The sequence below is a fragment of the Crocodylus siamensis genome, chromosome 1 (assembly GCF_052110815.1).
Source record: "Crocodylus siamensis isolate JL-2025a chromosome 1, ASM5211081v1, whole genome shotgun sequence".
Classification (NCBI taxonomy): domain Eukaryota; kingdom Metazoa; phylum Chordata; order Crocodylia; family Crocodylidae; genus Crocodylus; species Crocodylus siamensis.
This window is the reverse complement of record NC_143395.1, coordinates 293,432,825-293,460,428: the sequence shown is the minus strand read 5'-3', so window position 1 is coordinate 293,460,428 and position 27,604 is coordinate 293,432,825.

The following is a 27,604-nucleotide window of genomic DNA, read 5'->3' as shown; positions in this document are numbered from 1 at the left end:
ATTAATGATGTGGACATTGGAGTCAGAAGTGGACTGGCCAAGTTCGCCGATGACACCAAACTCTGGGGCAAAGCTTCCACACCAGAAGACAGGAGGGCAATCCAGGCTGACCTGGGAAGGCTCAGCAAATGGGTGGATGACAACCTGATGGTGTTTAATGATGAAAAATGCAAGGTTCTCTACCTTGGGAGGAAAAACCTGCAACATTCTTATAGGCTGGGCAGTGCCACACTGGCTGGCACTACAGAAGAAAGAGACTTGGGAGTCATCATTGACCACAAGATGAACATGAGCCTGCAATGAGATGCTGTGGCTAGTAAAGCGACCAAAATGCTGGCTTGCTTCCATAGATGCTTCTCGAGCAAATCCCAGGACATCACTCTCCCATTGTACTCGGCCTTGATGAGGCCACAGCTGGGGAACTGCGTCCAGTTTGGGGCTCCACAATTCAAAAAGGATGTGGAGAAACTTGAGAGAGTCCAGAGAAGAGCCATGCACATGATCAGAGGTCAGGAAAACAGAACTTTAGGCTGAGAGACATGGGACTCTTTAGCCTGGAAAAGCGTAGGCTCAGGGGTGATCTGATGGCCACCTATAAGTTTATCAGAGTGACCACCAGTATCTGGGGGAACATTTGTTCATCAGAGCACCCCAAGTGATGACAAGGCTGAATGGTTATAAACTACTGCAAAACCGTTTCAGGCTGGACATAAGGAAGAATTTCTTTACTGTCCGAGCCCCCAGGGTCTGGAATAGCCTGCCATTGGATGTTGTTCAAGCATCTACATTGAACACCTTCAAGAGCAAATTGGATGCTTATCTTGCTGGGATCCTATGACCCCAGCTGACTTCCTGCCCTTCAGGCATGGGGCTGGACTCGATCTTCTGAGGTCCCTTCCAGCTCTAATGTCTATGAAATCTATGAAATATTTGTCCCAAGGCACATGGGTGCACATGTGGCTTTCATGTTACATGTCAGTGATTCTCTACTGGGGTACTGTGATGTGAGGTACTGCACAATTTAAGCCCTGTTAAGTGTGCAAAAACCTATAGGATTCACAACGTAAACCCAGAGATTTAAAAAAAATTACCATATCGTGTCTAAAACATTCTGACCTATTCCAGACTTTTTGAGAGCTTTTCAATTCAAAAAGTCTGTGAAAGCTAGAGGATAGCATATTCTGAGGAGTCCCCTGAATCTAAAGAAGTGGAGAACAACTGTCCTAAGTAATTTCCCTGGATTCCACTGAACAGGGACGAAGCAGTTACCTAAAATTCTGCTAAAGTGCTTTGTTGGCATATGATACATCACATAGTTAACTAAGTGGCTTAATAGCAAGGTAGGATGTAATCCCCCTCCAACTAAACTATGCCAACAAATTGGCCACATGCATTTATGAGTACAATTCTAAAGTGTGGTTTGAATGCGTGGGTTGGCGAGGCCTCCGCCCAGCACAGTTTGGCTTTCTTCCTAGTTTGTTTCATGAATTACTATTAAGTTTTGGAAAAACAAAAAACAAAGTGAGTAAAATTAGACAGCCTTTAATCACCATCAGCCAACTGGTTAGACCAACTGGGGCTTACACATTTGAAGTGTCAATTTCATTTGAAGTGTTACATCTTTTATACCCTTATTTTACATTGAATAACTACATAAAACAATTTTGTAGTAGATTTTAATGATCACATAAGAAAACCAATTACCACATAGGTACCCATGCAGGCATACCCACTTTCATTACTTTGACATGTGTACCAATTAGTTATCTCCTTATTGCTCAACCTTCTTTTAAACCTCCCTGTTTTCCTAGAAGATGTGTTACTTGATTATCTTCCAGGTGCAATCCTTGACACACTCTACTCATTATATTTTTGGCAAGTCAGTCAAGCCTGCTCACCTTCCAGGAAGGGGGAACCTGGTTAAATGCTGAGACCTTGTTAAAGTAAGGATGAGGGGGGAGTGAAGTGGGGGAAGGAGGCCTGCTAAAAGCTGAAGCTTCATTAAGTCAGGGTTTTGCTGGACCTTTAGCAAGACAATGTCCATCTTGCTAGTGCATGCAGCAAAGTATTCTGCTTAAATATAAGCTGTTTGCCACACCTGATCTATGTTCATGTGGCTTTCTTTAAGTCATGTGAACACTAACCAGGAGTAGTGCTTACAGCCATTCATCAGTGCCAGGAGCAGAGCAGGGAAATCAGTGCAAGTAAATCAGGGTGTGGGGAGGGGCAGGCAGGATCAGGGACAGCTAGCAGGTCCACTGGGTGGAGGGAAATGACAGGATTGGAGGGGCTGCAGGGTATACAGGGTGGAAGGGGTTGCCCAGTTAGAGGGGAAAGCTGGTGGGGAGGGGAATGGGGGGGGTAGGAGGGAGTTAAAAAATAGGGTCAGGGTCAGTGTGTGGAATAGCATAGTCCCAGGGCTGCGGCAAGTGACTGGGATTTTCCAGCCCCAGGGCTGCGCTGTGGGAGTATAGGCATTCAGGAAATCAAGCTAACCTGATCTTGATCCAAGTTAAATTTGCCTTTTCAGGTGAACTAACTTAGCTCAGGCATGCCATTTTTTAGGCAATTTAAGCCCAAGATAATTTCTTCAGGTTCAAAAATAATTTTCTTCCCATCTTCATTATTATTCATTTTAGCATCTCAGCTGAACATAAAAAGCATGCTTTGAGAAAGACATGAGATAAGTGGTTCTTGTAGATTCATCATCTCTCCTTTTGCCTTGTAACTAACATTCAGCTTGCCCTGTGCCCTCTAATGAATCAAGGAAAGAATAAATTATTGGTTTCAACAACTACAACCATTTATTGACAGGTACCTATTTGACCTCCATAGTCTTCCAGTCACATGGAAGTATGTCACTAGTCTGACTCCAAATTTTCAATGTCTTTTCCAAATCCTGGGCTTTAAGGCAAATCCGCTATTTTGTGTTAGAAAGTTTGGGCTGTATAGAAGTGCAAAAGTAGTAAAAGAAGAGAAGAGAACTCCTATTCACTTTAATACCACGCAGTATCCTAATAATACTCCCCAATATCCTAATGCAGTAGTGTACTAGTACTGTCCATGCTGTGATGCGCTACTGGCCAGTATTTTTCAGCTACTGCACAGTCAGTGTCTCATGTAGGTGTACCCACAGACTCCCCAAAGGGCTACCGTCTTGGCATTCCCTCTAAGTTAGGATCTGGGGTCTATACACCACTTCTCCACCCCTTGTTACACTACTGGTGCCATACTCTTCAAAGTCCCAAAGTACCAATAAAAAAGTGAACTTAAATACATCTGACCTTCATTGAAGTCAGTCGGACTGAACCAAGTGCTTAAAGATTTTTCTTGAACTGAGGCCTAAAGGTTTGCTAAATTCAGGCTCACTTTGCATTGAAAATATTATATGGTTTCCCCACTGCACTCACCATGTGGTGAATCTGTTAAGGAACACAGGGCTTTTTTATATGCCTTAGATTTCAGTTTTCCTTTCATTAAACATCCACAGTCCCAGGAGCATAGATATCATTTAAATTGAAATGTATTATTTCAAGATTCTCTGTTGAATCACATTAGCAAACCATATATTGTGATTTACCCAGCACCTACAGTTCTAGTACAAAGAATGCTATGCAAACAAATAAGGAAACTTTGCAATGAATAACATGATGACATATCTAGTCTAAAATTCCCTGCCCGAGTAGAGTAGAGATACCCAAGCTAGTTCAAGTATTAGAAGCAGAAGCACAGACTTCAGCAGATAAATTGACCCCTCTTGAACTCCAACTGGAGCTAAACCACTTCTTGTGTATTGTGTAGGGCTTTACAAGTTAATAGACCATGGCTGAATTAGGGAGGAATTCACATTACACAGAGATTATTCTAGATTTCTCTATTTCCATGAGAATTTAGACTTTATTATTTCACCCCTAAAAAAGTAATAAAAATCAGCTGCATACCAGATTTACTAGAATTATAGAATCATAGAAAAGTAAGTCTAGAAGGGACCTCCAGAAGTCTTCTAGTTCAAACCCCTGCCTGAAGTAAGATCAAAACTACTTCAACTTTAAGATAAGCCCTCATCCCCATAATTGGATTCTATACCTGGAAGATAATAAAAGTGTTATACCATATCTACTTGGAAGAAAATAAAAGTGTTATACCATATCTACTTGAATAGAAGATGACCCTGATTCTAAGACAACCTCCAGTTTGGTACTTGGACTTGGAGCACCAGTTGGTGCTAGATTCTGTATATGGGAAACGTATACATTTGATATAATTTTCCAGGTATAGAATTCAATTATTAGAGGTTTGCTTTGAATTTGTCCCCCTCACACTGCTACAGCAGGGGAAATAAATCTGGAGGGTCAGGTAGGCCTTTTGCTCCCTCCTTCCCCTCAGGTTTTTTTTTCCTTCCCTTTCTCCTTACTGACAGACTCTGGTGTCCCTGAGCACATGGAAGTGAGATGTAAATTCAAACACACTAACCTTGAAATTAAATATGGTTGTAACAGGTGTGTGTAGAATTGATGCATGTTACCTTGTTTGAAACTGCTGCAAGTTTTAGCACACATAGTTCATAAACATACTTTTAAAGAACATTTTTGTGCCAAATTATGTATAGTACCAACTATGCTTGTAGTTTATTGGGCTGGGCCCCAGAAGAGTCAGATGCATTTCAAGCCATGGTGACACCATAGCTCAACACTGTTCAGTATGTATATGTATGTGTACTCCAAATAATCCCTCACAGATATGTGCTAATTAGCCCCCATTCATGACTGGAAATGGACATTCTTGTCATGAGTCCTGGGATACTCTAAAAACGTATATGCAGATGAGGAGTAGTGCAACCTGGTCTGGCTTTACCTCATGTAGGGCAGGGCCACACTAATCGTATGGACCAGGTTGAGAGAGGGGGTGATAGAAAGATTATCAGTGAATGTTGGGGGTCCCATTTAGTGATATTTTCCATGCATTTAAGGTGCATGAAGAAATAGAAATAATTAGAAATGGGAGAAAAAGGAGAAGTCAGCTGTAGGAGTGAAGAGGAAACAGAAATACATTCAATGCAGTGGCTCACCATGACTTGGAATATAGTTGGCAGGGAGGAAGACTATGCTGAAGGGCACTACCATATGCCTTATTCAGATCAGCTACTCTAACCTGTCCTTCTGGTAGGTTCCCATCTGCATGTTTGCCCCATATGAGCTATGTATTTTATAAACATGCTCAGTGTTGGCTGCATTTAATCAACTTCATAGTTGGTTTGAATTGCTGAGCACATACTGCATTTGATAGCAGGTTAATGATAGAGAATGTTTTTAGTGAGATTTCCTTGTATGTGCTTATAAGACAGGAGGCTTTTATTCCCCTTACTAACTGAGGGGAGAAATCCTCATCTTATATTTGAATAAATACAGTAATTTTGCTTGTATAAAATCTAATTATTGGAGGGTCATCTTAAATTCATCCCACAACTGCTGTGGCAGGGAAAGCAGTGATGGAGGTGAAGAGCCAGTCCCCTATCCCTTTGCCCCTACCACTTGCCTCCCTATCTGGTGCCCACTACCCCTGTCACATTGCCTCCTGCTACCTGCCCCCCCCACCCTCCCATATTTGCATCTGCCCTGCTGCCTCCCCACTGCTTCCTTTCCTTATCATGTGCACTCTGCTGCCTGCCCCCCACACACCTTCCCTGTCTGTGACTGTGTTTGATTCCTGCTGCCTGTTCCACTCTAGTTCCTGTCCCCATCCTGCAGCCTGTCCCTTACACCCCTTGTCGCCCCTGTTCATGCCCTGTGTTCATGCCACATGCCCTCCTCACTGTGCCATATCCCCACATGTGCCCCCAAACCTCACTGCAGTCTCCCCTGTGTTCCCCTGGCCATGTGGCCCCTCCACACAAGCCACCCTGGCCCAGGGCTTGTAGCAGTTCAGCTAAGCCATTGCCTGCCTCAGGCTGATACTCTAATCTAAGACAATGTTCCCCCCAGTTTTCTTTGAGTAAATGAGGTGTATGCCTTTACAATATTGTTTGAGTAAATACAGTATTTGCCATTCTTGACCATAATAAAAACCCAAATATATTACATAACATACTGATTTAGCAAAAATTGAACTGAAGAAGTACTCATATCTACCTCATCATACATAATGGAAGAGAGAAGATTATTGGCTGAGGAAACACAGCATTGCAAATAATACCTACAGTGGTATAGGAATCTTATTTGTCTTCATTTAACTTAACCTTCAACAGTAATCCAACAGTAATATATTAGTTATAAACAACAGAAGCAAAGTAGTTCATTTTATTAAGGGCTGATTAGAGGTCAAAAGATTCATTTTCAGTAGCACTGAAAAAAAGAAAATGAATTGGGGTTACTATAGCACTGTTTAATTCAGATGATGGAAGCAAAGCTAAGAAGACCAGACTAATGCAACTACCCTGATTTTTTCTTCTGTATTTCTACAATGCTTAACATAATGGGGTTCTGGTCTATGATTAACGTTCATAGACTCTTGAGTAATATAAATAAATAATAATTATAGATCCATGTTGATGTCTTTGAAGGGAAAAGAAAATTTGACAATAAGGGGGAAACCATTATTTATCTTTTTTGCTAGGTAATACTCTTTTTTTTAACTGATCTGTACAAGACAGAGCAAGAGTGTGAATATGCCTTGCTGTGGGCAGGGTGTCCATTAGAGCTGATGAATTATCCATGATAAAAGAACTATTTTCAAACTTGACTTTTTAAGTTCATATTTTATATGTAGGATTCTGAAACAATTTCACAAAATGAAACAAGCAAAATCTTCTTCCCAGTATTTATTTGTGAAAGGGTTTATATGAATTTTGAAAAGCCTTGAAAAATGAGAATATAGCAGTACCTTGAAACTTCTTTATGACAAAGTGAACTAACCATAGAAATTCCTGGGTTCAATATATATTACATAGTGTGGCTATCTGCACTAACAGGCAGAAATCTTCTCCAAGCCTGTATTTCTTTTCTCATGTCTGACTGACCTTCATAATACTAATGCTAGGCTTCATAAGACCCCCATGGAAGTAGGCAAGTTTCATTATGTCACCAATGGGTAAGCTGTGAGGTGAGGAAGTGCCCAGGTTATATTCAGAGCATTCATTTTGAACCAGGGTTTAAAGAAAAAGAATGAGAAAAAGAAAATGTCTCGCTTCTTATACCTAAGCCCAATCAGTCAAATTTCAAGTGCCTCCAGGCAAGCAATGTTAAGCTTTGAGCCTTTGTATTTTTGGATGAAATCCTGGTGCCACTGAAGTCAATGTTCCCATGGAATTCAGTCAATGAAAATCTCATATATATATATATGTATATATCTGTAAACTATACAAGCAGACAGCCTCACCATGGTTAATTTTATCCTCACAACATCTTTATGAGGTTCTAAAGTATGATTCCTGTTTACAAGTAAGGAAGGGGCTGGCAATGTTTTCCAGCAGCAGGCTGGAAAACTCCATTTCTTCTCCATTTCTTCTTGCTGCTGCTTCTCTTCCACACAGCTGCAATGCAGCATAGGTAAAATGCTCAGCCACAATGCAGCACAGCATGGTGTAGGTGAAGCTTCTCATCTCTAAATGCCACCAAAGCCCACACTCTGCAAGCTAAATCCAATGGCTCCTCAAGCCAGATATGGCCCACAGAGAATAGATGCTGACCCCTGAACTAAGGTACAGGGTAGATTAAATGATTTCCCCAAAATCATATAACTCCAGACCTAACTCAATAATTAAACCCAATTCTTCCAAATCCAGCATCAGAGGCCATGTGCTTCACACCATCCAACTGTGAATATCTTAAGTTTTGTTAATTTTTGCTATTGTGTATATTTCATTCATTAGGTATAACTGGAAATTTGACAATGCAGCACAACTTGAACATCAAATATAGCCAACCTCACTTCCCCTGCAGGGCTCTCACAAATGTGGCCCTTGATAATTTTTTCAGAGACCTTCCCCAGGATAGAAGTGAGGCTGACTGGCCTGTAGTTGCCAGGCTCTTCCTTCCTCCCCTTCTTGAAAATAGGGACCACATTGGCCCTTTTCCAGTCCTCAGGGACTTGGTCCGAGCACCAGGAGTCCTCAAACAGCCATGCCAAAGGCTCCACAATGACACCAGCCAATTCCCTCAGCACCCGCGGATGAAGGTAATCCAGGTCCGCTGACTTGGACACATCTAAGCCCTCCAGGTAATCCTTAACTAGGTCTGAACTAACTGTTGGGGGACTTGTATCCTTCCCAGGCCTCTCTATGCTATCACCCAAGAGCACCCCATTGTCAGCAGACAGGAACACGGAGGCAAGGAACTTGTTGAAGAGTTCTGCCTTCTCCCACGCATCCATCACCAACTGCCCTGCCCTGCCTCATAGGGGTCCAATGTTACCCCGAGACTTCTTCTTGCTACCTATATACTTGAAAAAGGACTTTTTGTGATCCTTAATCCCAGAAGCTAATCTAAACTCCAGTGCTGCTTTAGCCTTCCTCACCAAATCCCTACAAGCTCGGGTCAAGGAGGTGTACTCCTCCTTTGTCCCTGCCCCCTGCTTCCACCGCCAGTACGCTTTTTTCTTGGCCCTCAGGCCAGCCTGGATATCCATGCTCAGCCATGGAGGTTTCTTGTGGCCATAATCTATAGTAGCATTTGCATTTCTCATAAATACTCAGCCCAAGAATTTGGGGTGAGGGGAAATGCTGGGAGTTTTTTTAAATATAACATATAATTAAACTATATAACTCATTGCTGTAGGAGGTGGTAGAGGCAGATCGTATCACCAGGTTCAAAAAGGGATTAGACAACTTTATGGAGGACACATCTATTAGGAGCTATTAAATAGAACAGTTGGCAATGTATCCTCTGACTTGCTAAACCAATGATGGTTGATGCCAGTAGGGTTTGATTGGGGTGGATCACTCTAGACATGCCCCATTCATATAGTCTTCCTATAAAGCATCCATTATTTGCCACTATCAGAGACAGGGTGCAAGGCTAGAAAGAGCACTTGTCTGACCTTCTGTGGGACGTCTTATGTTCTTATATACTCTATATCTATGGATGCTGTTTATTTGAATATATCTATTCAATTATTTCTATGAAAGCAGCATGATATCCCTGCCCTGACCTGTTGCTGCACCAACAGAGGCTGTTGCTACCATGCCGTAGAGCACGTCTATGTGAGACGCTGCTATGCAGTCATTACTGCACATTTATTTAGTATTTATATTAGTAAGTACTAAATAAATGCACTGTAACTGGAGTTACTGCACAGGAGTGCCAGAGAACATCTTTTAAATGATTCCACAATGCAGTATCCTAAAAATACTGTACAGTAGCACATTAGCACTGTCCATGCTGTGATGCACTATTGACCAATATTCAGCTACTGCAGTCAGAGTCTCATGTAGATGCACGCACAGACTCCCCAAGGGGCCACTGTTTTGGCACTCCCCCTAAGTTAGCATCTGGAGTTTGTCCACCACTTCCCCACCTCTTGTTACAGTACTGGTGCTGTATTCTTCAAAGTATTGAAGTCTCAATATAAAAGTGAACTTAAACATACTTGATTTTTATTGAAGGCAAGTGGACTGAGCCAAGTGCTTAAAGATGTTTCTTGAACTGAGGCCTAAAGGTTTGCTAAATTCAGGCTCACTTTGCATTGAAAATATTATATGGTTTCCCCACTGCACTCACCATGTGGTGAATCTGTTAAGGAACACAGGGCTTTTTTATATGCCTTAGATTTCAGTTTTCCTTTCATTAAACACCCACTGTCCCAGGAGCATAGATATCATTTAAATTGAAATGTATTATTTCAAGATTCTCTGTTGAATCATATTAGCAAACCATATATTGTGATTTACTTACTATCTACAAGTCTAGTATAAAGAATGCTATGCAAACAAATAAGGAAATTTTGCAATGAATAATATGATGACATATCTAGTCTAAAATTCCCTGCCCAAGTAGAGTAGAGATACCCAAGCTAGTTCAAGTATTAGAAGCAGAAGCACAGACTTCAGCAGATAAATTGACCCCTCTTGAACTCCAGCAGGGCTAAACCACTTCTTATGCCTGAGCTAGCTCATTTAAAGTTAAGTTGTGTATCTCTACACTCTACATACACAACAATCTGCAGTATAGACAACTACCTGCTGCGGGGCATAGAGTAAGATGGTTGGTACACCATCCCAATGTGTGGATTTGGGATCATGGCCACAGACTATCTGCCCAAATTCTTCTCCATTTTATGCCTAGGAGCAAGGTTTTTCACCAAGTTCCAATTCAGAAAAGCATTTAATTGTATGATTTAAGCGGATACTTAAGATAGATTGACTTTAATAGCATTTCTGCAAATGTTTCTGATTACTTTAAGTACTTTTTTTTGGCCCAGTATATAATGGGCAATAATTATGTAGTGGGGTTAAACTAAACCAGGTAAAATAAATATTTTTGTCTAATGCCATGGCACATTCATTATCCCACTATATAAGTGATGGGGATAAACAAAAGTTCCAGGAAGTAAAAAGTGATTTAAATTATCTGCTGAATTACAATAACAAACCACAATATTGTGAGTTACCTACTGATCTAGTTCTAGTATATCATTATCCCATTATGTAATTGGGCTAAACAAAAGTATTTGTTCTATCTAGTATTTCACTTAGGATGTATTTAGATTTCATAGACATTAGGGCTGGAAGGGACCTTGGAAGATCATCGAATCCAGCCCCTCGCCCAAAAGGCAGGAAGTCAGCTGGGGTCATAGGATCCCAGCAACATAAGCATCCAATTTGTTCTTCAAGGTATTCAATGTAGGTGCTAGAACCACCTCCGATAGCAGGCTGTTCCAGACCTTGGGGGCTTGGACAGGAAAGAAATTCTTCCTTATGTCCAGCCTGAAACAGTCTTGTAGTAGCTTATGACCGTTCGACCTCATCATCCCTTGGGGTGCTCTGGTGAACAGACGTTCCCCCAGATACTGGTGGTCACCCCTGATAAACTTATAGGTGGCCATCAGATCACCCCTGAACCTGCGCTTTTCCAGACTAAAGAACCCCGTGACTCTCTCAAGCTTCTCCACATCCTTTTTGAATTGTGGAGTCCAAAACCGGATGCAGTACTCCAGCTGTGGCCTCACCAAGGCCAAGTACAAGGAGAGAATGACGTCCTTCGATTTGCTTGAGAAGCATCTATGAAAGCAAGCCAGCATTTTGGTTGCTTTACTAGCTACAGCATTGCATTTCAGGCTCATGTTCATCTTGTGTTCAATCATGACCCCCAAGTCTCTTTCTTCCATAGTGCTATCCAACGTAGCACTGTCGAGCCTATAAGGATGCTGCAGGTTTTTCTTCCTAAGGTGGAGAACCTTGCATTTTTTGGTGTTAAACACCATCAGGTTCTTGTCTGACCATTTTCTGAGCCTGTCCAGGTCAGCCTGGATCACCCACCTGTCTTCTGGTGTAGATGCTTTGCCCCAAAGTTTGGTGTTATTGGCGAACTTGGCCAGTCCACTTCTGACTCCAATGTCCACATCATTAATGAAGATGTTGAACAATATGGATGCAAGGACAGAGCTTTTGGGGACCCCACTGGTCACAGGGCACCATGATGAGTGACTTCCATTAATTATTACCCTCTGGGTCCGACCATGGAGCCAGTTTTCCAGCCAGTGGATCGTGGTGGACCCAAAGCCACAACTGGCAAGTTTTGCCAAGAGGTGATCATGGGATACCAGATTGAAGGCTTTTTTGAAGTCAAGATATATGACATCAATTTCTTCTCCCTTGTCCAAGTGATAGGTCACCTGACCATAAAAGGAAATGAGACTGGTCAAGCAAGACCTACCGGCAACAAACCCATGCTGGCTATCCCTTAGGATGTTGGCACTGGCCAGTCCATGAAGGATGGCCTCTATAATAAACTTTTTGAAGATCTTCCCCAGGATAGAAGTCAGGCTGATGGGCCTATAGCTAGCCGGATCCACTTTCCTTCCTTTCTTGAAGATAGGCACCATGTTGGCCTTCTTCCAGTCTTTGGGCACTACACCAGAGCACCAGGAGTTTTCAAAGACCTGTGACAGAGGCTGGGCTGTGATGCTCGCCAGCTCCTTGAGTACCCTGGGGTGTAGATCGTCAGGGCTGGCTGACTTGAAGGTATCCAGCTTCTCAAGATGTTCCTTCATGAGGTCAGCATTAATGGAGGGCAGGGGATCTCCCTCACCCGGACCTCCATGTCCCGTGGCGGGCATGGGCGTCCCATGGGACTGATGAAAGATCGACGCAAAATACCCATTTAATAGGTTGGCTTTTTCCTGGGCGTCAGTTGTCATTTGCCCCATCTGGTTCAGCGGGGGTCCAATGTTGACCTTGCTTTTCCTCTGGCTCCCAACATATCTGAAAAATGACTTTTTATTGTCCTTGATGCTCGAAGCTAGGTGGAGTTCAGTTGCAGCCTTGGCTTTCCTGGTTTGCTCCCTGCAGGACTGGACCAGTGCAGAATAATCTTAATGAGCCTGAGAGCAGTAGATGCATTGGTGCAGGGTCTCTTCTCCCTATCTGCTCCTATGTGCCCAGATCCAGCCCCTGCAGTTGAAGAGAGGTGGGGTGAGGGGGTAGGGTGGGCAAGGAGCTGCCAAGCTGCTATGGTGCTTGGTGTGAGCTAAGTCCAGATGCATGAGAGCAGCATGGGCTGCAGGGAGCCTGGGAGTAGGCAGGAAGGGGGCACCTCTTCTCCTTTTTGCTGCTGCAGCTGCTGCTTTTGGACTGATTGGGGTATCAGGGCAGCAATCCAGGGTGGGGGTGTTACCCCGGGGTGGAAGGAGGATCTGGGGGCCAACAAGAGCTGGTGGGATGATTTGGGAGATGGAAGGAGTGATCCAAGTGTCATGGGGGGTTCTTAACTTCCCACCTCTGGCCTATACTATAGCCAGAGAGTCAGCGAATGGGCCGGGCATGGAGCAGACTTAAAGTGTATGCTCACTGGCCCTCTAGCAGCTGGTTCAAGCAGTGCATGTTAGAAAGGGTATTAAACCTGAAGGTGTGACTGATTACAAAAACTGTTAACCTTAACACAGATAATATTCCCTCAAATTAGTACCTGCTATCTCTAACATGTAACCTTACCCTAAAATGCCTTTGCATTATGATTTCTATCTTTACTAAATAAGTGTGTAAAATAGAGTGTTTCCCAATATCAGAATTTTGAAATCAGGAATATCACCTTTTTTCCTGTTCTTTAAATTTGATCCCAAGAGGTGTAAATAGGTCTGTAAAATGGTAATCGTAATAAGGTGATAGAGCCCAAATGAAGTCTAAATTGGTTGACCAGATACAACAAAGAAAGGGAGAGGCTGTGGAAAGCATAAGATATGCACAAAGACTCTCTTAAGATTTCATTGGAATTGCCTCTGAATTTGTTTTGTGGATTGCATGACCTCAATACACAAGTAAATATTCTATAGATTAGAATGGAGCCTTCAGTCCTAATTGACACCTTTGGGCTTTACTTTAAAGCATCCTGTGGACAAGAGTCATCTTAGTATTTTATTCACGCTTTTCTTTTTGTCATCTCTCTCAACTTGTTTTCATGGATAAACTTGGCTTTCAGATGCCCAGGATAGGATTTGAATGCCTGACATTTGCAAATGCCAGTTTAATAACAAACCCTGGAGACCCATTGTATTGTCATCATTTTGGTGAAGCATTTGAAGAATGGAAAACAACTGTTTCTTTCCAGTGAATGAAGTTATAACTTATGAACAGAGGTACAGTACATTATTGCCTGTCAACAAGTACATTGTTTTCACTGTGAGCACCTATGTATTGCCCATTCTTCTCCATAATTCATGCTGATTAATCTCAAAGCAGAATGCAGCATAAAGTTCATTTGTCTTCTCCAATTGCTTCCTTCAAGTTCTGTCAGTTTTTCTGATTGACCATAGCTCTTAATCTTATATTCAGGGAGCTTTCTGGGTTTCAGTTTTATTTATTAGGAACCTTTTTCTATCTTTCTTTCTTTCTTTTTTCAACTGTTTTTCCTTCTGTCTGAATAGTTGTAAGTGTAACCCTGTCACAGTATCAGTCAATGGCAAGACTACAGCTCTCCAGCTTAGGCCACTGAGGAGCAGTGGTAAGTGGGATAGCAGATTTTGCAGTCTGTTAGTCAGGGCTCTGGCTTCCTGCATGCAGAGTGTAGTGAGATCCCATCCATTGTACCATGAAAGTGATTTTATCTGTGAAATACAATGGAGTAGAAAGCTGAAGCTGCTGCCCAAGATGAACTTGTAAAAAATATTACAACTCATGGACAATGATACTGAGAAGTTACCAAATACTTAGATATAGGGTATGGATATTCTGAGTGGGTGAGGGAAAAATTATGTTTCCTGGCTTCCTTCCTATGCACATATCACAGTATCAAAATCATCCTGAACTGCTGGAGTAGGTGTGGAAAGGTGGCAAAACTTGTGCTGAAGAATGTCTAGAGGGGCCAGTGAGAGATTTGGTAAGCAGTGCTTATGTGGTAATGTGCCTGAACTTGGCATTCGGGGAGAGGAAGGTGAAAGGGAGGAGGAAAAACAGAAGTAGCAGAAACAGTTGAAAATAGAGTAAAAAAACTAACCGAAGGCATATAGCCCAGCCTTCAATAATAATAATAATAATAATCATCATCATCATATGTCAAATACCATTCAACTTCATGCTGCTTTACAAACACTAATTAGGCCCCAGGACATCCCTCTGAAGTACACTAAATGAATGTTATTTTCCTTATTTCTCTCAGAGAAATAGAGCCAGAGTGATTAAGTGACACAGCAAAGCCTACAGAGAGCATTAGCAGCAAAGTCAGATTTAGAATTCAGGGTCACTGGTGCCCAACTGGCTCTCACCTTTTTCTGGTCAAGTGGAGCAAGGTAATAAATAAGGAGCTGGGGAAAGGGGGTGAAGGAGAAGGGGGAATAAAATAAAATTAAAGAGAAATTTATTGGGGTACTTGAAAGGATAATTTACTGAGAGAGAGATGTACATGGAAAAGCTGAGGTGGTTAGGCATGGGAGTCATGCTTCAAAAATTTACTTGAGAGTTCTTACTGCAAGGTAATGCATGTGTAGATGCTAAATAGGAGCAGATTTGCTCCTGGTCAGCTCTGTCACTAGGGGGCCAGCCTGAGCTCAGTACCAGGGCCCTGGGGTTGGAAGCCTTTCTCACCCCAGGAATGAGTCATCTCTATAGCAGACACAGCCTCGGGCCCTTTAAACACCTGCAGGCATTTTGAACCTTGGGGCACAACAGCAGGGAGCCTGGTGGGACTTTTGACCTCTGCTTCCCCTGCACAGCCTGCAAGCTACCTGTGCCAGTGTGCCTGCACCCTGGTGCAACTGCCTGGCACTGCAGCCCCATGCAACTTCCAGATACATGCCATCCAGCACTGCAGGCTGCTGCAAGCTCCTGCCAGGTCTGCCAGCACCCAGGCCTAGCTGTAGCCAGTTCCTGGCCATTGGGACCAGTGCCAGCTGACTGCAACCAAGCCCCAGCAGCCTGCATGGAACCTGCAGGTCCTGCAGGGCATCACCTTGCAGTGCAGCTCCTAGTCCCATGCCATGGCTTGTGCTGGGTGCTGCAGACAGCCACCCAGGCCCAGCAGCACAGGGGCAGTTGCATGGAGGCTCAGAGAACTGGTGCAGGAGCCCCAATTATGTCATTGGTGATGCCATATGCTACCACCTAGGACCCCAACTGGCCACATGAGGAGACTGGTGATCATGGCACTATGGGGAGGGCCCTCCCCACCCCAGCCTTTGTCTCAGGCCCTGGCCCTGGCTCAACTTCCCTGCCTGGCCTGGCTGCATTCCCCTGCCCCCGGGTTCCACCCGAACAGTATGCAGGGAGGCAAGAGACAGTGCAAAACTTTATTGAGCAGTCCATGCCCCTGCACCTAGGTAGACATGGGCCTCACACACTGAGGAATGTGTAGATGATGGCAGCAATGCCCCCCTCAGATGCAGGTGGTAGGAACATATAGTGCAGCCACAGGTAGCCCTCCAGGCAGTAGCGCAAGTTGAAGGATGGGCCAGGCTTGCCCCCTGCACCATCAAAGCTCAGGGTTTTGTGCCAGGTGTGCAGGTATACCTGGAGCACTATGGCAATGATCAGCAGCAGGGCATAGCAGGTCAGGCACCCCTTGGTCCACGCAGACAGCTTCTTGTACAGCACCTGAGACATGCACAGCACAGGCATGATTGAGGTGTAGTGCCAGTGATTGAGATCGGGGGGGCTGGCCCCAGGGCATCTCTCTAGAGAGGCCCCCTGCAGGGAGGGCGGGGCATGGGCATGGGCAGCTCCTCATCCCTATCGTCTGGAAGCCCTGCACTCTCTGAACTGGGGCACTGTGGGGTGGCAGCAGCACAGGAGACCAGTGTGGTCTGAAGCCATGGAAGCAGGTGCTGCCAAGAGCCTGGCCTGTCCCATCCTGGGAATGGGGGAGGGAAGGCAGGCTGTCTGTGGTCAGCACCCAGTGGCCTGCCAGTCTCTGGGGAGTGAGTGAAAGGGGAGGGGAGGCACCAGAGGCCAGGCATTGAACCAAAAGCCACCTGGGTCCACATCTGCCTGGGCGATGTACCATGGTTCCTGGGCACCTGTGCATGTTCAACCCCTTATCTGAGGCCAGGCATTGCACAGACAGAGCATCTTATCTCAGAAATGTTGCAAACTCCCACAAACAGCTTCTTTCTCATGGCTCTGCAGGTCCTGCAGCTGCATGCAGAGGAGAGGTTGCTGTTGGCAACCAGAATACAGCCTCAGAGTCACCACCACCCACAGCTAGGGCCCTGGGGATGTACCAGTTCTGCAGGAGAAGGATCCAGGATCAGACCCTCTTTTTGGACTGGCTGGTGATAGCCATGGAGGACCAACAGGCATATGCATGGATGTGGCAGGTGGAAGACATTGTGCAGCAGGACAGGTGGTGGGTGGAGATAATGATCCATGAGGACACATGGGACTAGCACAAGGAGGTGTGGGACTGGGTGGACCAGGAGTTCAGGGTGTAGCTCCTGGGCCTGGAGCAGGAATGTATGGAGGCTCTGTGGGAGCAGGGCACGGTCATGGCCAGGGCAGTGTAGGCCATGGAGCAGGAATGATGGATTCTGAACACTGTCTTGACCCTGGTGGTCACCTTTATGCCACCTGCTGCCCTGCCTCTGCCCCTACCCCTGGCCCTGGCTCTGGCCCTGCCTGCCCCCTAGCAGCAGCCTGTCACCCAGCAGCAGGTCCCCACTGTGGGGCTGGGCGGTTGTCCAGCACTGCCTCCAGCAGCCAGAAGATACTGCCCCTGCCCTGGGTCCCCCACCACCCAGCCTGACTGCTTGGGCCACGCACTGCCGCTTGCCTTGGCCCCATGCAGCACAGAGCTGGAGCTGCCTGCAGTGGGGCAAGGACTGCATGCTGGTTCTGCTGGTCCTGGCCATTGACTGCTCAAGGGGGAGCCACACACACCAGGGAACCAATGGCCACCATCACCCTGGCTGAGCCCCCTGTTCACTGGCCTCACCGTGGCATGCGTACCCACAGGGGAATGGCCAGAGACCAGGGTGGTGGATGCCTTTCCCTAGGCTCTGCCCCCTAGTCACCCCCACCCCACAGCCACCCACTGTGGTGAGGTGGGTGCTGGAGGGGCTCTGTTGTTGGGGTGATAGGGGGGACAGCTTCTGTTGTGGGGGTGGGAGGGAGGAGTTGGGAGGGTCTGTTTGTTGTGAGGCCAATAAAGTGTTTTTCTGAGAACTGTCTGCAGTGGGCATGGTACTGGGGGTAAGCAGTGGGTTGGGGGTTCATGGGCAGCTGTCCAGGTGGGCTACAGTGGGGAATGCAGGAGGAGATAGTCAGCCAGTGCCTCTTGCAGCTGGTGCCTTGGCTCCTAAAGGTGGGTGTATGCCTCACCTAGGGCCTTAGCAGGGGGTCCCTGCTGCTGTTGCTGCCACTGCAGGTGGTGCTCCTGCTTCCAGCCTGTCTTTAAGACAAGGCTAGACAAACATCTTGCTGGGGTCATTTGACCCCAGTACTCTTTCCTGCCATGGCAGGAGGTCAGTCTTGATGATCTGCTCAGGTCCCTTCCAACCCTACTAACTGTGAAACTACTAATTGTGAAACTATGGTCTGCCCAGACCTCTGCCCCGGCTTGCTCTGCCCAGGTCATTTTTGGTGCGTCCCTAGCCCAAAGGAAATTTATTCTTATTATAGCAGGCATTTGTATTAAAGTAAGAAAAGCACAGTGTTATAACTGAACCTTGTGGAAACCCATAATGAAGCCCATTATTTATTCCATTGATGAAATAATGGGGTTTTAGACTAGGAAGAGGAGAATTCAGGCATATTCTGCTTCACTTTGTCATGCAGTGGGCAGTTGCCCCATTTTCATGTCTCTCTAGCCCACATATTTATATATGGCATAACTAGGTGCATTTAACTGACATCAAAGGAGTTGCACTTGTTTACACAAGAGCCAAATTTTGCTCTGTACTTTCAGGTACCCACGTATGTATCTGCTACCACAAAATACTGTATTACTCAGTCGGGATGCAGTAGTCAAAATGTTTTGTGAGCAATTAGCACTATGTAGGTACATGAAGCAAATGGAAGAAAGCCTCATCAGGATTCTTAGAAACCTTGCAGCACTGATGGCTTAACAATTGCTGGTATAAGACATGTGGTAATTTTGACACAGCCTACTTAGTATTCTCAGGGATTTGCAAATTACATTCTGTACTATACATTGATTTTTTTCCCCACACAAAATCAAATGAACTGTAATTAGGAAGTGTTCTCTGCTGATCACTGTTCATGCTTCATCTATTCAAAGGATTAAAAATGATTGTATATGTTTGAGAAGCTAGAAATTTCATGGTTTCTTACTGTATGTGCTAAAAAGTGCTAAGTGAAGTTGGGGCCATGCTGGGGCCCCTACTCTGTGTTCCCAAATTTGGGATTTTTTGTGGTGTGATCATAGAGGGTCCTCCACACGCACTTCAGAGGACTAGAATGCTGTACTACAGGGGACAATAATAAAAGTCAGACAGCCCCTGGAGGGGAGCAGATTACAGCATGTCCTGTGACACTTTTTAGATTTAGGGCTCTAGTTCTAGTTTATTTAATGTGTTTAATCATGCTATTAAATCAGGTTTTTATTTGAAAACTGAGGTACATCACCCAGGAAAAACAGCTATACAGTGAATTCCAATGAAAATTAGACAGAGCATATATGATAGTTTTTAAGAAATTTATTTTTAGCAGTGGGAGATGCATGGAAACCATAAAATTGACATAATTTCCCCTAAGTTACTGCTATTTTTTAAGGACTCCCAATAATTATTTCTAGATAAAACATAAGATTTTTTTTTTTTGTTACAGCAATACAGTCATGCTAGCAAATACCCATTACTTGATGTTTCAAAGGAAGATTGCTATTTCTGTTATTCAAGTTGTGCAATTCTGTATCTGGAGGAACATTTGTCCTGGATATTTCCACTGATTATTAGTCCTTTTCAGAAAATCAGGCACTCTTTGAAATATCTCATACATCAGTGAGGTCCACCAGTTAGCAATACATTGGGCAAAATAATATATCTTTATAATCAATGCTTATCAGTGATTAACTTCAAATGACATTTCAGTCTTCTGTAATGGAAAAGGAGAATAGGACTAGTTTACTTTCTACCCTTCACATTTTTGTATCACAACTGCTTAGAGAAAAGGAAAGATCAGAGAGCTAAAGGGAATTAGCGCATTGAAAATTAGCTCAGGAGTTTCATGGTACAGTTTTGAAGTTACATAATCAGATCCTCTTAAATCTATGCAGATCCACAGAAATTAACTGATTTATACCAATTTGCACAACCTCAGGAACTGACTTGCTATTGCTGTTGAAGATTCACTATTACTGTAATGAGCTGTCACTTTAGTTTAGAACTACTCCCGAAAAGTAAAATCTGTGCCATCTTTCCAACATGTGCATCACCTGTAGTTAATAATATTTGTAATTTTTTATAATGGATTGGCACTTTGGCCTATTTCTCCATTTGTGTCAAAATCTGAAGTGTCGTAAGCAACTGTAAGTCCAGTCTTTTATTTCAGTTTTACATTCTGTTAGTTTTCCTGTCTCCTGAATATGTAGGCTACACTTTCTTTCCCTAGCTCATGCTGTACTAGTATAAATTTCACTATTTAACCAGTTTTGCCTGCTGTTGAACCAGCAACATCTTATATGCAACTTACCCTCCTGGGGAAATCACAGATGATTTGGGCTTTTAACAATCCTCAATGTATATTTTATAACTGTGTTGTTGTCAAATAAATGATCCCTCAACTCCATGTGTGTTTATGGCAGGGCAGCCCCTACGGGTGCCGTGACCTCCCGTAGTGCCCTTGCCTACCGTGCCAACCTGGGCTTTGAATGCACCCTCCATCTCGCCCGCCACGTCTTTGATCTTAGTATTGTCAGTGGAGGCTGCCTTCCTACCCTTCTTGGCACGGGGCTGATCTTACTATGCCAGGATTTTCTCCGAGTCCCAGTGCTGGTCCTCTCCCAGGGCCAACTCAATACACACGTCCCCTCCTGGGGCGGCTCTCTGATTGCACCCCTTCTCACCCAGCTCGGACTTCTCTATGGGCTTATGCCCCACTCAGGGCTTCGTAACTTCCAGGCAACGCCCCGCTCGGGCCTGCCTCCCCTATGTCCTGCGGCCGCTCGTGTACCAGCCTATTCCGCGCTCCCCGCGGGCTCCATGCCTGCACTCGGGCTTGTACCTGCGCCTCTCGTGCTCTCTGCCTGCACTGGGGCCTTTGCTAGTGCTTCTCTCATTCTCTGCCCGCACTGGGGCCTTCTATGCCCGACTCGGGCCTATGCCCCACTGGGGCTCCTCCCAATTGGGACTTCCAATTGGGGCCTGTCCCGGTAGCACCCATGCTGGGCTGGGGTCGGGACACCCCCACTGCTTAGACCCACCTTCCTGGGTCCACACTCTACTGGGCTTCCGCCTCTACTAGACTCTTCCTGAAGTTGCCCCAATGGGCTGGGGTCGGGACAACCCCACAACGTGGCACCCTCCGTGGTACCAGGAACTCCCCCACCTTACTGGGGAGCTCCTGCTGAGGCCTCCTCCACCCCTATAGCCTTGCCCGGTCCTCCGGTGTAATAATCACAACTCCGCAAAACTATGCTGGCTCTCTCACATACTTCCGTCAGGGTTCTCTCCACCCCTGCATCATTGCAGCCGGTCAGAGTGGTCAGGCTGCAACCACTGACTCGGGCTGCTCAACTCGCCCGCAGAGCTCCTACTCCTGCGACTGCCAGAGGGGAACTGCATCTGGCTTCAGCCTTCCCTTCCTTATGAAGGCCAAGTCCTGCCTCCTGGTGGTCAGCTGATCTAATCAGCTCCCATAACCACTGGCACCTGCTGCCTTAATAAATGGCAGCTAAGCCATTTCCTATCTTCAGTAGCAGGCACCCTAGTGCCCTGCTACAGTGTTGTGGGGGCATATTTGGTGGCAGGTTAACATACTAATTAGCATATTCCCTAGGGATATTATATATCCTAGAATGTTGCCTATTCAAAGTATTATTTTGTCTTCAGTGCTCTGTTACAAGATATGTAGTGTGCTTGTCATGCAAAATGCCTAATGCAGCCAATCTGAGTGCAGACAAAAACACTCCTGCTTTGGCAATCAGATTATGCTACAGGCTTTATTGTATTGTCATTCTTCTGCCAAGTGATGGCAGATTTTGGGGCACCAAAGGATTAATCAGTTACATGGAATCTGGCTGTTTTCTTAGTTTGTTTTACAACTACATATACCATTCCTGGATGGGAAGCAGCCAAGCAGCATGTGGGCAATCTGGTCTGTCAGGGATCTTTGCCAACGTGCTAGTATCTAGTACCCAGGGAACAACTCTGCCTCAAGAACTGACTCAGTGAGAGAGATTATGGTAGACCATATTTCCTATTTGTCACGGCTCCTCCAGAGAGAAACTTTATTACAAAACTAATGTCATATTTCTTTTGATTGAAGGGTGACTTTAGATATATATATATATATATATCTGTTGAATGCTGTAATTCTCAAATGGTGCAACATGGGATGAGAGACAAGTACAATATTCTTGCTAATGGAATAAACAGCTGAAGGCCTTCTGTTGAAAATACAGTTCCTCTATCTCCTGAGTGAATTACCTTTTGCACTGTCCTTGGGAAAAGTCTTCCCCTGGGTAGCCAGGACCTAGTTAATTGGGATCTTTTCAGGTCTGGACTGAAGTTTTAAAAGGAAACTTGATCCTCAGTGGAAAGACAGCTGCTGCTTTCTTTCAGTGTCTACTATATGGGTTGATGTGTAAGGTCTCTTTAAATCTCTATGGTAAACTTAAAACCATTTTCTTTGGCCATAATATTTTGCCCACCTTCTTTCCTGACTGCAGTATATTGGACTTTTACTTCTGCATGTTTATCCATAATATGATCAACTGATGCACTGATTGGATTTCCAGTGTCATTTTTGTCACAATGTCCTTTCTCTGTAACTTTTCTAATAGTGTTTCCAGGTGCTATTTTGGTGGGTAACACATATGTAAATCTTGTTGGTCTAATAAAAGATATCATCTCTACTATGAGTCCTGATTACCTTTTCCTCTAAACCAATACAGCTACAACCTGGATATCTGACACATGGAAGATACTGAATTTTAGCCAGTTTTAAAAAACCAGATCTTCATATTTTTCCAAGCAGGAAGCAACTGTGACCACCTGAAACCTGAGATCCTGCTCCTGTCTTTGTTTCAAGGTAATTTGCATCATCACAGATCTTCACAGGAGGTGAGAGACTTCATACCAGCTATGAACTGACTGCCCAGAAGAATTTTTCCATCTATTGACTCCTCTGTGAAATCCTATGAAATATGAACTTTCATTTCTACCCAGGAGAACTTTTACAATCTTTTCTCCAATGCCTGATTAAAAGTGTTTGTTTCTCAAAACTTGCAATTAAGGACATTTTGTTTGCAAAAATCTTGTTGGTCTAATAAAATATACCATCTCTACTATGCGTCCCAATTACCTTTTCCTCTAGACCACTACAGCTACAACCTGGATACCTGATGTAATACTTTATGAAGTTTAGTAAATCAGTAGCCAGTTCATCTTCTTGCTGCCTTGTCCTTGCTTGGTTTCTCTGCTCCTCTGCATCTCTATGAACTCCCAGATTCCCATTCACCATTTCTTGTCTCCCCACTCTGTTGTGCATATGGGTGCAGTTACTTGGAAAAGATAAAAATATGATTATTGGTTACTAGGCTGAGGTGATGCCCTAGCTACTGATCTCCTGGCACTCCTAGGATTCTTACAGTATCATAGGCAGTATTGCCAAATTCAAAATTTGAGCTGAGTCTAAAAATCACGAGTGCTTTATGGATCATAGGGAAGTAGGACTGGAAGAGGCCTCGTGAGATCGTCTAGCTCCCTGCTCAAGGCAGGATCATCCCTGATTAAATCACCCCCACCAAGTTTCTGTCCAAACTTTTCTTGGAAATTACCAGGAATGGAGATTGTACAAATTCCCAAAGCAGCCTGTTCCAATGCTTGACCACCCTCATAGTCAGAAAGTTCCTCTTGGGTTAAGGACAGACATTCAAAAAGCCCAAGCCTGAATTGATTCAATCTTTGCAGACTGAGCTGCAGAGACTGAGTCTAACCTGCAGAGACTGAGCTGATTTGCGAGTGAATAGACAATCACTTTTAAATCTGGAAATGTAGGTACATGTCTGCAGTGGTTCAGGCCAGATGCACGGGAGCACTAGCACACACCCTCCCTTCCCATCCACAGGGAAAATGAGCTGGGCAGGGGAGTGTGGCCAGGCCCTGGCAGGCCTGAGTATGACTGAGGAGGGGCTTAAACCCCCATTTTGGCCTTCAGGGTTTGGAAGGTGGGGGAAGAGGGAATGTGGCCAGACGGGAACATGGCCAGATCCCCATGGTAGGGGAGGAGGAGGGGGAGAGCTCTGCCTGCCTTAGCTCTACTCGCCTCTTCCTGACAACTGAGTGCAATCTGGGCACACAGCTCTGTTGCCTGGCCCCGGAGGGGGATTCTTCCCCCTCCACCTCCTCCCTCTCCCCCACCGCTGCAGGGTAGTGAGAGGGTCTCTGTGCAGCACTGACTGGCCCCAAAGGGAGACTCTTCCTCCTCCTCCCTCTCCCCTCCCAGCCATGCGGTGAGGACAGGATTTCTGTGCAGTGCTGGAGGGGGACTGATCCCTATCGTCCTCCTCCCCACCACCTTCCATTGCCACAGGATGGGGAGCGGGGCTCTGTGTGGTGTGTCCGGCCTGGCCCAGCCTGGGCATGGGGAGTGCTGTCATTGAGCCACAGGCACTGGGGATGGCCCCACCCCTGTGGCCCAGGCCAGCTCCACTCAGTCTTGGCTGAGGCAGCCACACGGCTGGGTAGGCTGGCCTGTGAAGTGGTGCCCTCCTCAGTAGCTGCAGGTCAGTGATGGGGAAGCTGATCCCTGTCAGTGAGTGCAGCCCCGTCCTGCTGCACACAGGTGGTAGCTGGCTAGGCAGAGGGCTGCCCAGGCTAATTTCGAGGTGCCAGCAGGCCTGGAGCCCAGTAGCTGCCTGCTGCTGTGGGACTCGTTGTGGACACATAAGCCCTCACAGTGCCTCTGAGCTGGCCCAGGCTGCTCTCACTGACAGGGCTTAGCTTCCCTGTCACTGAGCTGCAGCCACTGGGGAGAGCCCTGCCCCCGTGGGCCAGCCCAGCTATGTGGCTGCCTCAGCCAGGGCTCAGCAGGGCTGGCTCAGGCTGTGGGGGTGCAGTCATCCTCAGTAACTGTGGCTCAGTGCATTTAGGCTGGGCCATACCAGGCAGCACCACACAGATTTTTCCTCCCCACCCTGTGGCCGGGGGGAGGGCCTGCCCACTTTGCCTTAATGGGGCCATGTCAGGATGCATCTGGCCACATCCCCACCCCAGCTTGGGCTAGAGAGCAGAGGGGTAGGGCCGGCCCTGCTCTTTGGAGCACAGAGCATATCCTAGCCTAAGGCTGCAGAACATGCTGGGATGCTAGAGGACTCTCGTTTAACTTGAACCAGGAAGGAGTCTGGGACAGAAGTTCCATAAATCGGTTTGACCCAAATCAGTTAAGTCTGATACTACATTCAACCAGGTTTATCTTAAACCAGTTTCAAAATGGCTGAACTTTATGTACACTGAACTTACGTTCTGTTACAGCTTTAAACTAGCTTCTGCTCTCTTAAACCAATTTATGTGTAACTTCTGTCCCTAGCCTTAATGCCCTGCCTAAATTTCCTCTGCTGCAGCTTTAGTCCATTGGTCCTAGTTCTCTCCCCTATGGCCACAGAGAAAGGCCCATCCCCATCCTTTCTGTAATTGCTCTTCAGGTATTTGATGAAAGTTATCAAACCCCCTCTTTTTTGGTGTTACCAAATATCTATACATAGTTTCCTTTTCCCTGGCCTTCCTTTGGGTGCAGACATCACATTTTCAAGTTGTTCTTTCTACCTATAAAAACTTTCTTGGAAAAAAGGAAATCTGAAATTCTCATGTAATCGCTACTTTGAGTAACAGGCTTTTACTATGGTTAAGTCTGGCATAAAATTATGAGAACTGGCTGCCCTTGAACAACTGTTTCTAGTTGTTAGCAAAGTTTGGGGTTTTTTGTTTTTGAGGGAGGTAGGGGAAGAAAAGAAACTTTCTTTAGAAACTTAAAGCTGAGAAAAATATCAACTGAAATACATACCTTATCCCTGACTGTGCTGTGAGCATTTTGAAAATGCATCCTGAATATGAAGTGACCACTGCTCTTGTTGGCATGTCAATGAGACATACTAGTAGCGCATTTCCTATTGACAAGGCAACATTTCTGTGGTTACCTCATATAAAAATTAAAACTGATTTTTCTCTATGAAAGAGACTTTGATGTTTGGACTCTATTTTTGGAATTATTCATCAGCTTCTCTTCATTCTGATTACAATATTTAGTTAATATACGGAAATTTGTTTCTGGGCAAGTACTAATTAAAGCTATCTTTATGGACAAGTAGGCAAACAGAAAGAAAAGCATTTCTGCTACAGATGAATTTAGCTTTTAACCATTTCAGACACAAATGGGAAGTTATTTATTCAGTAGCATAACTGAAGGGCAGCAACTGTGACAGCGGTCCTGGGGCTACCTCTGTGGGGGAAAGCACAAAAATAGCTGCTGTCACATCAGGTGCTGGTCATACCATCATCACTGGCACCATAGCAGCAGATGCTGCCCTGTGCACTTCATCTTTCCAGCTTCTGGGTATATAGGTCTTAATATTTCCTTATTTCAACCCCAATTGCATCTAAACACAATTAATATCCCAGTTTTATATTCTTGTTTAATAGTACAAAAAAGGTAGAGGGCTTCATACATTGCTGATCTGTATAACAAGTTAGGAGCAGTGCTGAGATTAAAACTTAATTGGTCTATTTGTAATGTGTAATCTCACTCTTAATAGTTCCTCTTAAAAAAAGATTGTAGTGCCATAAGTTATTCAAGAGAGCCACGATTCAGAATTGTTTCAATTACCAAAATATCTTCTAAAGAGCTATTTTGTAACTTATCATTGTTCATAATGTTTCTCAATATTTTTCTTGTCTGCCTTATTACATTCTTGCATTTTAAAACTCTGTTCCGCTGTACTTTGGATCCATCTAGGGTAGCCCTCTCATTTAGCAATATGGGAAGCAGAAGGTGGTTTGGACTTCCCAATGTCTGTTTACAATTACTTGAGAACCCCTAAACTGTTTTAAATTACTATACGTGGGAATTATCTTTCCTGAGCATTGGGAAAGAACTATAAGAATATCTTGTTGACAGACGGAGGGTTAGAAGGTCTGTGGAAGGCAGTTTCACATCCATGTGCTTGAACCTTCAGTCACCTAGGACTGGAGAGTATTTTTATCTTTGATTTACTTGCAGTAAGGTGTTCTGATTGATGCTGATAAAGATTTTCTGCTATTGAAAACTGATGACCACTGCTAGTGGGCACTTTTCTCTCCTCTCCCTTCTCTCTGCACCCCCCACAAGCCCCAACACTTTACAAAGATATAATGCTTATTCCTAGGTAAGGAATTCCTTTATAATGCAATCGTGACATCTGTTAAGTAATCACCCAATGCTCTTTGAGTAATATAAACCTAATGTTTATACTTCATAAATGAACTCATCATGTTGAGACACTGACACCAGGAATAAATGTTATATGAATCAGGTTGACAATAATTTTCACCTTCCTCAATAGTGCAAAGAATACCATGGAGATATGAGTCAGGGGATGTTACGTACATTTAGCATAAGAAATGTCACTCTATTTAAGGTTATCTAAATGTATTAGCTCACCTTGGAGTGTGCAGTAGAGGTCAATACAAGAGTATTTTTATGTAGTCATGAAAATAAGTGACCCTTACACTGCCAGTTTTGAAATATATTTCATTCCTATCTTTGAAGTAAATGGATCCAATTTTTTAACTCCTAGCTATTTCATCTGGCCTT